The sequence below is a fragment of the Diospyros lotus genome, chromosome 12 (genome assembly GCF_014633365.1).
Source record: "Diospyros lotus cultivar Yz01 chromosome 12, ASM1463336v1, whole genome shotgun sequence".
Classification (NCBI taxonomy): Eukaryota; Viridiplantae; Streptophyta; class Magnoliopsida; order Ericales; family Ebenaceae; genus Diospyros; species Diospyros lotus.
In genome coordinates, this window is record NC_068349.1 from 24,845,766 (window position 1) to 24,855,338 (window position 9,573).

A 9,573-nucleotide genomic window follows, 5' to 3' on the forward strand; every position below is an offset into this window, starting at 1 on the left:
TATTATAGCGCTCCTATCTCAACTAGGCGATAGCCAACAGATCAACTGCCCGTAGAATGCCAGCCAAAGTTCCTTGTATATTAGTCGCCTCTTGTAATGCCCCCATTTTATAATTAATATTTATATATTTTCCCCAGGGATGCAACGCTAGCATGGCTACCAAAAACTCATGGTGACCTCTTTCTTAGAAACCTTAGCCGAGGAATTCAAGGGGAAGCGTTATAATAGTTGGCACCTGCCAGTCTTAATAAAAATACAACAGCTAACAGATTTACTCTTGATAACAAAGCTTTGCTATTGCCTCATCAATCCACTTAACATATTTTTAAGCATACATTGAGGTCAATTACATTAAGCAATATTGAATCTAACATGTTATCCTATTACAACATTCTCAACAAGAAAACGCCACTAGAACCTTATGGTTGGGATTATTCTGTACACGTCTAACCCCCCCTGCCACCGCCTTGAGAACTGCCTATCTCGTCCTTGCTTGGTAGCTTGCTCTTACCTGAAATGATGCAAGCAAAACGTGAGCTACGAGGCTCACAAGCATAATAGTATGAAGGCAACATGATAGGAATAGAACTTTCCCCATACCACATGTATTTCATGTCAATACATGCATTAGCCCTAAATGGATAAACATAAATTAAACTTCACATAGAGGTCATTGTGGCCCACATAAGATACATATATTGGCGCCCAAGTTCCACATACAAACTTGCTAGTAACCCTATAGGCTACCATATCATCATTCATGACCTACCTTTTCCTGACCTTGGTCTGCTTTTCCTGACATTCATAACATACTTTTCTTGTTATACATAACATATCATCATAACATGTCGCTGATGTGGATCCGTTCCACATCTCATAACCACTTTTTCTTACCATGTAATGCAACACATAAGAAATGCAATGGCATCTACAACATAAACGTGATGTCAAGACCCCCATAAACCAAACATCAGGCCATGCTACGCCTACATAGGAACACACACATGCAAAATGCTCTAAATGCATAGACTCAGCTAAGGTACCCAAGTTGGCTCTTAGACCAACCAGGTTATGCCAATGCGCACACATCACCACACACTCAAAGCATGTTTCCCCCAATGAATGCAATTCAATCCCTATTCATCACATAATATCATGATATGCACAATACAAAGATGAGTGATTGGAAGTATCAGCTTTCCTGACTCATCTGTGGCTTGTCATAACGACCAATAGTTGACGCCCATACATCTAACGATCGACTATCACGACTCAGTGGTCGACAACTAGTAGCTTTGTACCCCACACCCATAAACCCACACATAATATTCCTTTCACAAGGAGACACAAATCCTTGCGTCATTTGACCCTATCAATGAAGTGTCATTCCTTAGGAAATTGAGGGCCACTCGAGACCCTCGTTGAGATTACAAATGTGGCTTAACTGGATTTAACATTATGAACCAAATAAATAAACCACATCAGACTATTCAATACTGAAGAGGATAATGCAAAGAAAAGCTTATAACCGAAATTGAATGAAGGAATACTCATAATCTGTAAGAGAGTTAGGAGCTTGTACAAGGATCAAAACATGAGAAGAGAGTCAAGAGCTTGCATAAAAGAAATAAAGGAACGAGAGCTTGCATAAGGGAAATAAATGAGTAGAAGCTTGCCTGTTTAAAAGCGGATTCGACGGTTTTTCTATAGAAAACACCAATTCTTGTAAACCAAAAATCAAATATTTTTTCATGGGGTTGTAGGGCATTAAAAGAAGAGTTGATATGCAAAATTTCAAGCAAAAAGGGCGCTTCACGCACCCTCACACGCTTGGAGAAGTAACCCCACGCGTACCTATGCGCAGCCCCTGCCAGCACGTGTAATGCACGTGCCTTCTTCTTCTCTGGCTATAGCAAGAGATCCCTCTGGTTTTTCGGCCATATCTCTCTCGTTTTAGTTTCGATTCGACCCCCGTTTGAACCTATGGCTCCCTCTCTTCCTCCTTTATAGGAATATAACAAAAAAAATGAACATACCTCACTGTTTTCCAATTGGTTTGGCCCGAACTTTGACGAAGCTTCAATTTTTTTGGCGAAGCCCGTTCTCCCTCGTTTCTTCTCTAATTCATCCCCTTCTTTTTGAAAATTTTTGCTTTCTTTCTCAAGAACGCACCTCTCCTTCTCAATCCCTCAAAGTGGAACACAAACCGATCAAAAAATCTTTTGGAATGGCTTAGGTTGAGTTCCATGGCCTATTTATTGAAATCCTGAACCAATCGCGTGTCGTCACTTGTTCTGTCATTATGAGGTTCTCATCATTATCCCCAAATGGCCAATTGATTATTTCCACTTGTCCCAAAGTTGGATTTAAATATGATTTGGAATCTAAAGTCACATTTAAATAGTTTCTGAAATCCATTTCATTTAGGTCCCCGAGCTATCCTTGAATCTCACCGATTCCCAAGTCTCTTAGTAAATTACACTTGTTCTCGGGTTTATTTTTCAAAAATTGCACTTTAAAATTATGATTTTGCCCCTGACTTTCTATAGTCATTTGGAGATATTCTATTTCCTTGAATATGAAAGATCTCGGGTATTACACCTCATGCTGAGAAGCCTCTTTGGAACCTCTTGGAGTCTTAGGCATACAAGTGGCCGGTCCGCGACCTCTAGTAGATGGTCATCCTCATCTTGGTCGAGTGCTCATATTCCCTGCAAGACCAAAACTCTCAGTACATAGACCCAAACTCACAAAGATGGACAACTTAGAGACAAACTGACTATATCTAACATCCTAAGTGTATAAGGCAACTCATCTCAACCTCACTCTAATACCAAACTATAAGGACCCCCACCTGGAGATCTGAGAGGCCCGCGAGCCCAAGCAGGAGTCTCAAAAGAGAGAGAGAGATAGAGAAAAAATGCCAAAAATCCCTAACAAGCAATAAGCAAAAAGGTAATACACTAACATGGCAGAAGCACAGTATATGAATATATACAAAATTAGAAGAGACGGGGGTGGAAAACACAAAGCGCACCCTCTAACAAAAACCTGGGTACAAAGATCATAACACCAAAAACATAGCTAGCAACCTCATGTAGCTTAGAACCACACAAAACCTCCCCCAAGATTGACGACTAGGTTTGCCCGGTATAACCAGCTGCTACCCATGGACTCAAACGCTGTTGCCCTCATCCTCGGCCTTCGCTTTCCCTTTACCTAGAATGATGTAAAGTAAGGGTGAATCACAAGACTCAGCAAGCTAGCAGAAGAATAGCAGTAAAGCTAGGGATAAATCTCTCACACTGGATACAACCTACAAAATGTTGTGCTGTAAATTAAAATGTCACACCATACCATACACTAAGATATCCAGTTCTCAACATAAATATATCAATGCACATAACGGTCCTTGGGGCACACATAAGAAATACACAACTTGGCACCCAAGTTCCAACATACAAACCTGCTACAGTCATGAACTGGCTAGCATAATCCACATGAGCCCAAGGCCCTCACATCATAACCACATATCAGAGTTCTTGAGTCATAGCTACCCGGAGCCGAGCTCCACTCATAGCTATTGAAGGATAACTCCATACCACATCATTATGTAACCATGCAATACAACAAATAATAGATGCAATGGCTGACATGATCCCATAAGTCAGGCATCATGCTACGTTTCGCCCACATAAGAAACACATCCAATGTAATGCTCGTGCACCTAATCATTCTAAGATGTACGTGTCCAGGCATTCATAGCTTATGTTTCCCCCAATGATGCAAGTCCATTCCCATGCATTACAATGCCATGCAGTATATCATATAATGGCAAAGTTGGTCAACAGTGACCAGACATTGATAGATAGTTCGTGACTAAGAGCAACCGGTCGACGTCCTTCCTCGAGCTAGTCGACAATTCACTCCAATGTCACCACAAGTCGACACTTTACCTCACCAGTCGATAGCTCCTACACCCTGTTACAACGACTCACACTTGTGGGAATCCATAACCACAACCAAACTCCTCTAATTCTCTAGGAACCTAATCCCAAATTGGTTCTACATCATTCCTAATGAAATAGGGGTGATACAAACCCCTTAAGCGTTTAGAAATAAAAATCCCAAGGAATCTCTTATTTAACTCAAATCTACAACCAAAGGAACCAACCTTATGGATTTATAAAAGAGGGACAAAGCGCACCCATAGAAATAAAACATGGAACCAAATCAGGGTAAGAGAGGGAATAAAACACACAAAACAAATAAAACTTGTCTTTTTATAAAAGATTTCAATTCTTTCTACTCACATGCTGCAAAATAATATTTTTACCAAAAATAATAAGATCGGGGTTTAAAAATTAAATCTAACCATACAGAATTCCTAATAAATATTTTTCCCACTTACATGGCTTTCTTAAACTCCAGTTGTATATAAATTTTCCTCCAAATTTCCTTAATTTTCTTCCTATTTTTGATGCTACTCACTACTGAGGTTGCGGGGCCGCTCATGCTGCTGACTTGTGCGCCTAGCCAAACCTTGCATCTGTATGGCGTGCTGCTGGGGGACTTTTGAGGTGACTCTTTCACTAAGGGTTTTCCAATGTCTTATCCCTGATGGGTCTTAAAGTCTCCTTATGTCTTTTAGTCTTCCATAAGAGCCGAAAACTCCTTCCTTGTATGGCCAAAAGACATGTAGCAAGGCCTTGGCCACCTATTTATAGGGTTGGCTGCCTTGCCTTCCTTTCCTTCATTCCTTATTTTATTTATTTTCTATTTATTAATGACTTTGGCTTTTCTCTTGGCTCCGCAAGGGGGTGAAAAGAAATGGGGGCCTAAGATTAAAAACCAACTCTTTGTGGATCAATGCAAGGATAAAAAAGTTTTAAAACATATTCAAAACTAAAAATCAATACATACACAGTGCACAACAAAAGTGAAAACAACCTTTACAAGACCTAGTATTAATCATCCATAAAAGAAAACATCCATAGGGGGTTTATAGGTATACCTTCACAGACGTTTTTCTATGCCAGTTGTCTAACAAAGCACCTCCTCCTCATTGCCAAATCTGCTCCCACAAAACTGCAACTTCGAGTGACTAGCCCACCTTCTCAAGTGTGGAGGACCTAGTCGGTCCATGATTGAGATACCTCGGAACCTTTCATTGGAGCCATGTTAGGACTCTCAATGAAGGCAAATAAAGCTGTTCTAAGGTTCCTTTCGGTTGCAATGTGGCTGTCCAACAGCCTAATCTAAATAGGAGAAGAGAATAACGAGATGTTGCAGCAAAGCTTGGAGCAAGAATGAGCAACATGTTGCATCAATAGAGGAAGAAGATAGGGGAAACAACAACCATGAAGAAGAAGAAGAAGAAGAAGAAGAAGAAGAAGAAAAGAAGGGAGTTGCCAAGGAAGCTCTCGGCCTTCTCTCAAACCCTCTCTCAATTTTCTCTTTTGCAAATGGCTTCTCGTGTATGTCTCTTTATCTCTCTTTCTCTCTCTCTTTTATCATCATCTGTATTAGAGTATTTAATGCTTTGATGCGACAAAGTGGCAGGAGTAGAAAAGGTCATAACGATCAACCGCATGAAGCTCCTGGTCAACCATTTGAAGTAGTCAACCACTCCACACATCAATCGATCGATTTTGGCCAACTCCACAATGCTACTTTGTCATATTGCACTTAGGCTCCACTATTAACTCTTAATAGCCTTTCCACCAACTCTTAATGGAACCAAGGCCCCCGTTATCGCTTAACAGTGTGCCCCGCTTGTTAGTGATAGTGCCCTAAATACTAGATTTACACTACAAGAGATGTAAGTGAGTGGCACATTTGATGTATTCTTGATATTAATAAAAAGTCATATCTTCATTCGTATCCATCTTGCCTTTATGAATGACTCCCTAGATTTCCTAGTAGATGTCTTATTCTTAAAGAGTTAATATTGTGTGATGTGGATCTCTAGTTCAGGATTTCTTAAAGGTATTCCCAGTCATTCGATTTATCAAAAGGGGAATATGATTTATCGATTAGTGGATTGCACATGGGATACTGTCATTGTTTAGCTTGGGATGCTAATGAGATGAGGTAGTGAGTCACACTCCATATTGCATGAGATGCAAATAGTAGACATGTGGATGGGTGTTGGTAGAAATCCATTAAATGTGTCGTCTGCGACAGATCACATGGCTTGGAGAATTAATGATCTATTGCTGACTTTTGATTGTGTATTTAGTCCTTAGACTAGAGGCGACAAAGTTGTTTCTTGCCCTAGTGTCAGGGATTTGCTAATGAGCGAAACCATCCAGAGTAAGAGGTGGGGATGCTCTCTATGTGGTCTTTGTGCAGTGGTGTATGAAGGTAGATTCTTGTTGATGGGATCCATTGACCTTTATTGGATAAGGGCGAACATCCTATGTGATCTGTGTTGGTAGTGATTGGGAATCCCTTGGCCAAGGTAAGCATGAGATTGGAAATAATTCTAATGTCGAAAGAGTTTCGATATGCTACCTCGATCACATTGTACTTGATTTGACATAGTTACCGAGTCCTGTGAGTTTAATCTGTCCATGGCTCTCACTCGGTCAAGATGTCAATCAATGGAAGGACTATAATACACAATAATCGAAGAGTTTTAATAGCTTCATTCAAAGTTGAGACTTCATTTCCATTAGGATCATTTTGAGTCATTGCTAAAGGATACTTAGGATCTTTTAGGGTGCTCTGGAGATTTGGAGATATCCTCTCAGTAGGTTGAAGGGGTTCGACTGGCGTCAAGAAATTGATGCATCTTGATTGCTACATGGCTGTGAATCTAGAAAATCACACACATATTTAGTAATGTATCAAATTAGTAATCTGTTGCTGTTAGTGTGTTCCTCGTCACTAAGAGTTAGTGATGTTGGTTGCGGCTAAGAGTTGACTTTATGGGTTTATGGATATGGGAGACCACTAAAAGTTAGCGGGGCACACTGTTAAGAGTTAATGGGGCCTTAATTCCATTAAGGATTAGTGGAAAGGCTATTAAGAGTTAATGCGTGGCCAATGTGCAATATGGTAAAGCTGGAGCATTGTTGGCAGAAACTGGTCGATTGGTACTCTCATGCGATTGACTAATTATGTGCTGTTGAATGGTGCGTCGGGAAGGTTGATCGCCTAAAGCAGTTGACTACTTACCTCGTAAATGCTCCACTGCTTGATCGCATTAGAGCATTAAATGCTCTGATGCAAAATGATTTGAAATGGAATGGAGGGATGAAAACATGCACATGAAGCTGGGGTTAGCAGATTGCAATTTAGAAGAGATTGAGAGGGGTTTTTAAGCAAGTGCTCTTGAGCTACTCCCCTTTCTTTCTCATGCTTCCTTCTTCTTGCTTCTGCCCTTATTGGTTGCTTCTTCTTCTTCTTTTTTTTCTTCCTTCCTTAGCTATTGCCAAAGCTTCTTCTTACTCCAAGCTTGGCTGGTGCAACTTCCTCTTCAATTATCTCCTAATTAGATCGATTATTGGACAACCATGGTGCAACCAATAAGGGACTGCGGAATAGCTTCGGGTCACATTTATTGAGAAGGTCCTAGCATGGCTCCGTTGGAGGGTTTTGAGGCATCTCAGGCATGGACTGACTAGGTCCTCCACGTTTGGGGAGGTGGGTTAGTCACCCGACATCATAAGTTCGTGGGAGCAAACCGGTTAACAAGGAGCAACTATCGCGTTGGACAACCAGCACCCGACCTTCATTCAAAAAGGTTTAACAATAAACCCCCTATGGCATGGGTTTTTTGGTTTTTGCATATGGGTGATGAATACCGAGTCTTGAAAGGTTATTTTGTATCCACTGTGTTCTATTTTGCTTCTGTTGTGCATGTGTTCTATTTTGAAAAATGATTTGAAAATGAAAAACCCTTGCATTGATCCACCAAGACTAGGTATTTTAGCCTCGGGCCCATGTTGTCTTTCACTGCTAACTCTTAGCGGTCTCCCATGTCTATAGATCCATATAACTAACTCTTAGTCGCAACTAATATCACTAACTCTTAGTAACGAGGAACACACAAACAACAATAACGTGTGACTTTCTAGATTCACAATCATATAGCAATCAAGACACATCAACTCCTTAATGCTAGTTGAGCACTTCAACCTACTAAGAGAATCTCTCCAAATCCTCAGAGTATTATGAAAGATCCTGAATATCCCTAAGTTAGGACTCAGGATATCCTAATGGCAATGAAGTTTGAATTTCAAATAAACCTATTACTGTGCACTATAGTCCTTCCATTGACTAACATCCTGACTGAGTGAGAGTCATGGACCGATTAAATTTATAAGATTCGGCAACTATGTCAGATCTAGGACGATATGATCGAGGTAGCATTTCAAAACTCTTTTGACATTGGAAACGTTTTTCGATCACGCTCACGCTAACGAAAGAATTTCCAATCACAACCAACTTAGATCACATAAGATGTTTACTGTAATACCCCATGTTCGTATGAGATTGCCACGTAATTTCGATAAGTTTAGAATACCGAAAAATTGGCTTGATAGCAGTTATAAGTATAAAATTGACTGTAGGGAATACCTCAGAGTGAAATTATCTAAGAAAAATTATATGATCTCAATGAGCGTTTCGAGATAAGATTTATGGTATTGAAAGAAATCTAATCAGGAACGATTTTTGGTATAGCTAAAATGCAGCTACCATTTAGGCTTCAAAATCGAATCGTTGTAGGAGACTCTCGAAAAATCAACGAAACCCTAGGAGGGCTCCGATTTTTCGTAATAAGCAACCCTTCATTGGTTTCGGGATGAAACAACAACCCAGAAAGGACACTGGGGTGAATCATCCTTTTTGACTAAGTTTTGAGTTATTAATTTTGGATTTTTTGTACTGTAAGGGCATAATTGCAATTAGGGAATTGCACAAGTGTAATAGGGATGAAATTTAGAATTTAATATGTAATTTTCCTTAATTTAATGTGTAATATATATTTTTATTATAGTATAAAATATATGTAATATATATATATACAAAATGTGTCTATGCGTGCGTGCTGTGTGTGTCATGCCCTGCAAAACTCCCCATGCCTTGAAAAACTCCCCATGCCTTGAAAAACTCCCCATGCCCTGCAAATCAGTCACGCCGCTATAAGATTTTGAAGGCTTTACACACAAAGAGGTATGGGAAAAAACAGTAAGGAGAGGGGTGGAGTTTGCCTATAAATAGATGGAGAATGGGGGCAAATGAAGCAAGTGAGAGAGGAGCAGAATTCGGCTATAGCAGTTTCAAGCTGATGTGGTAATGGTCGATCGAGAGAGAGAGAGAGAGAGCAAGATTGAGAGATCGTGAGAGAGCCGGAAGCAACTAGCTCACGGCAGCCATGGCCGCGAGCTTCCAGCAAGCTCGAGCAGCCATAGCCGACGGGCAGCAAGCAGAGCAGCAGTGGGGAAGGCGGTTGCGGAGGCTAGCGTGGTGTGGCAAGGAGGAGAGAGCTCGATGGAGGCTTGAGAAGCGGTCGGAGGAAGCTGTCGTGGCCATGGCAGCCATGGCCGCAACCAATTGCAGCAA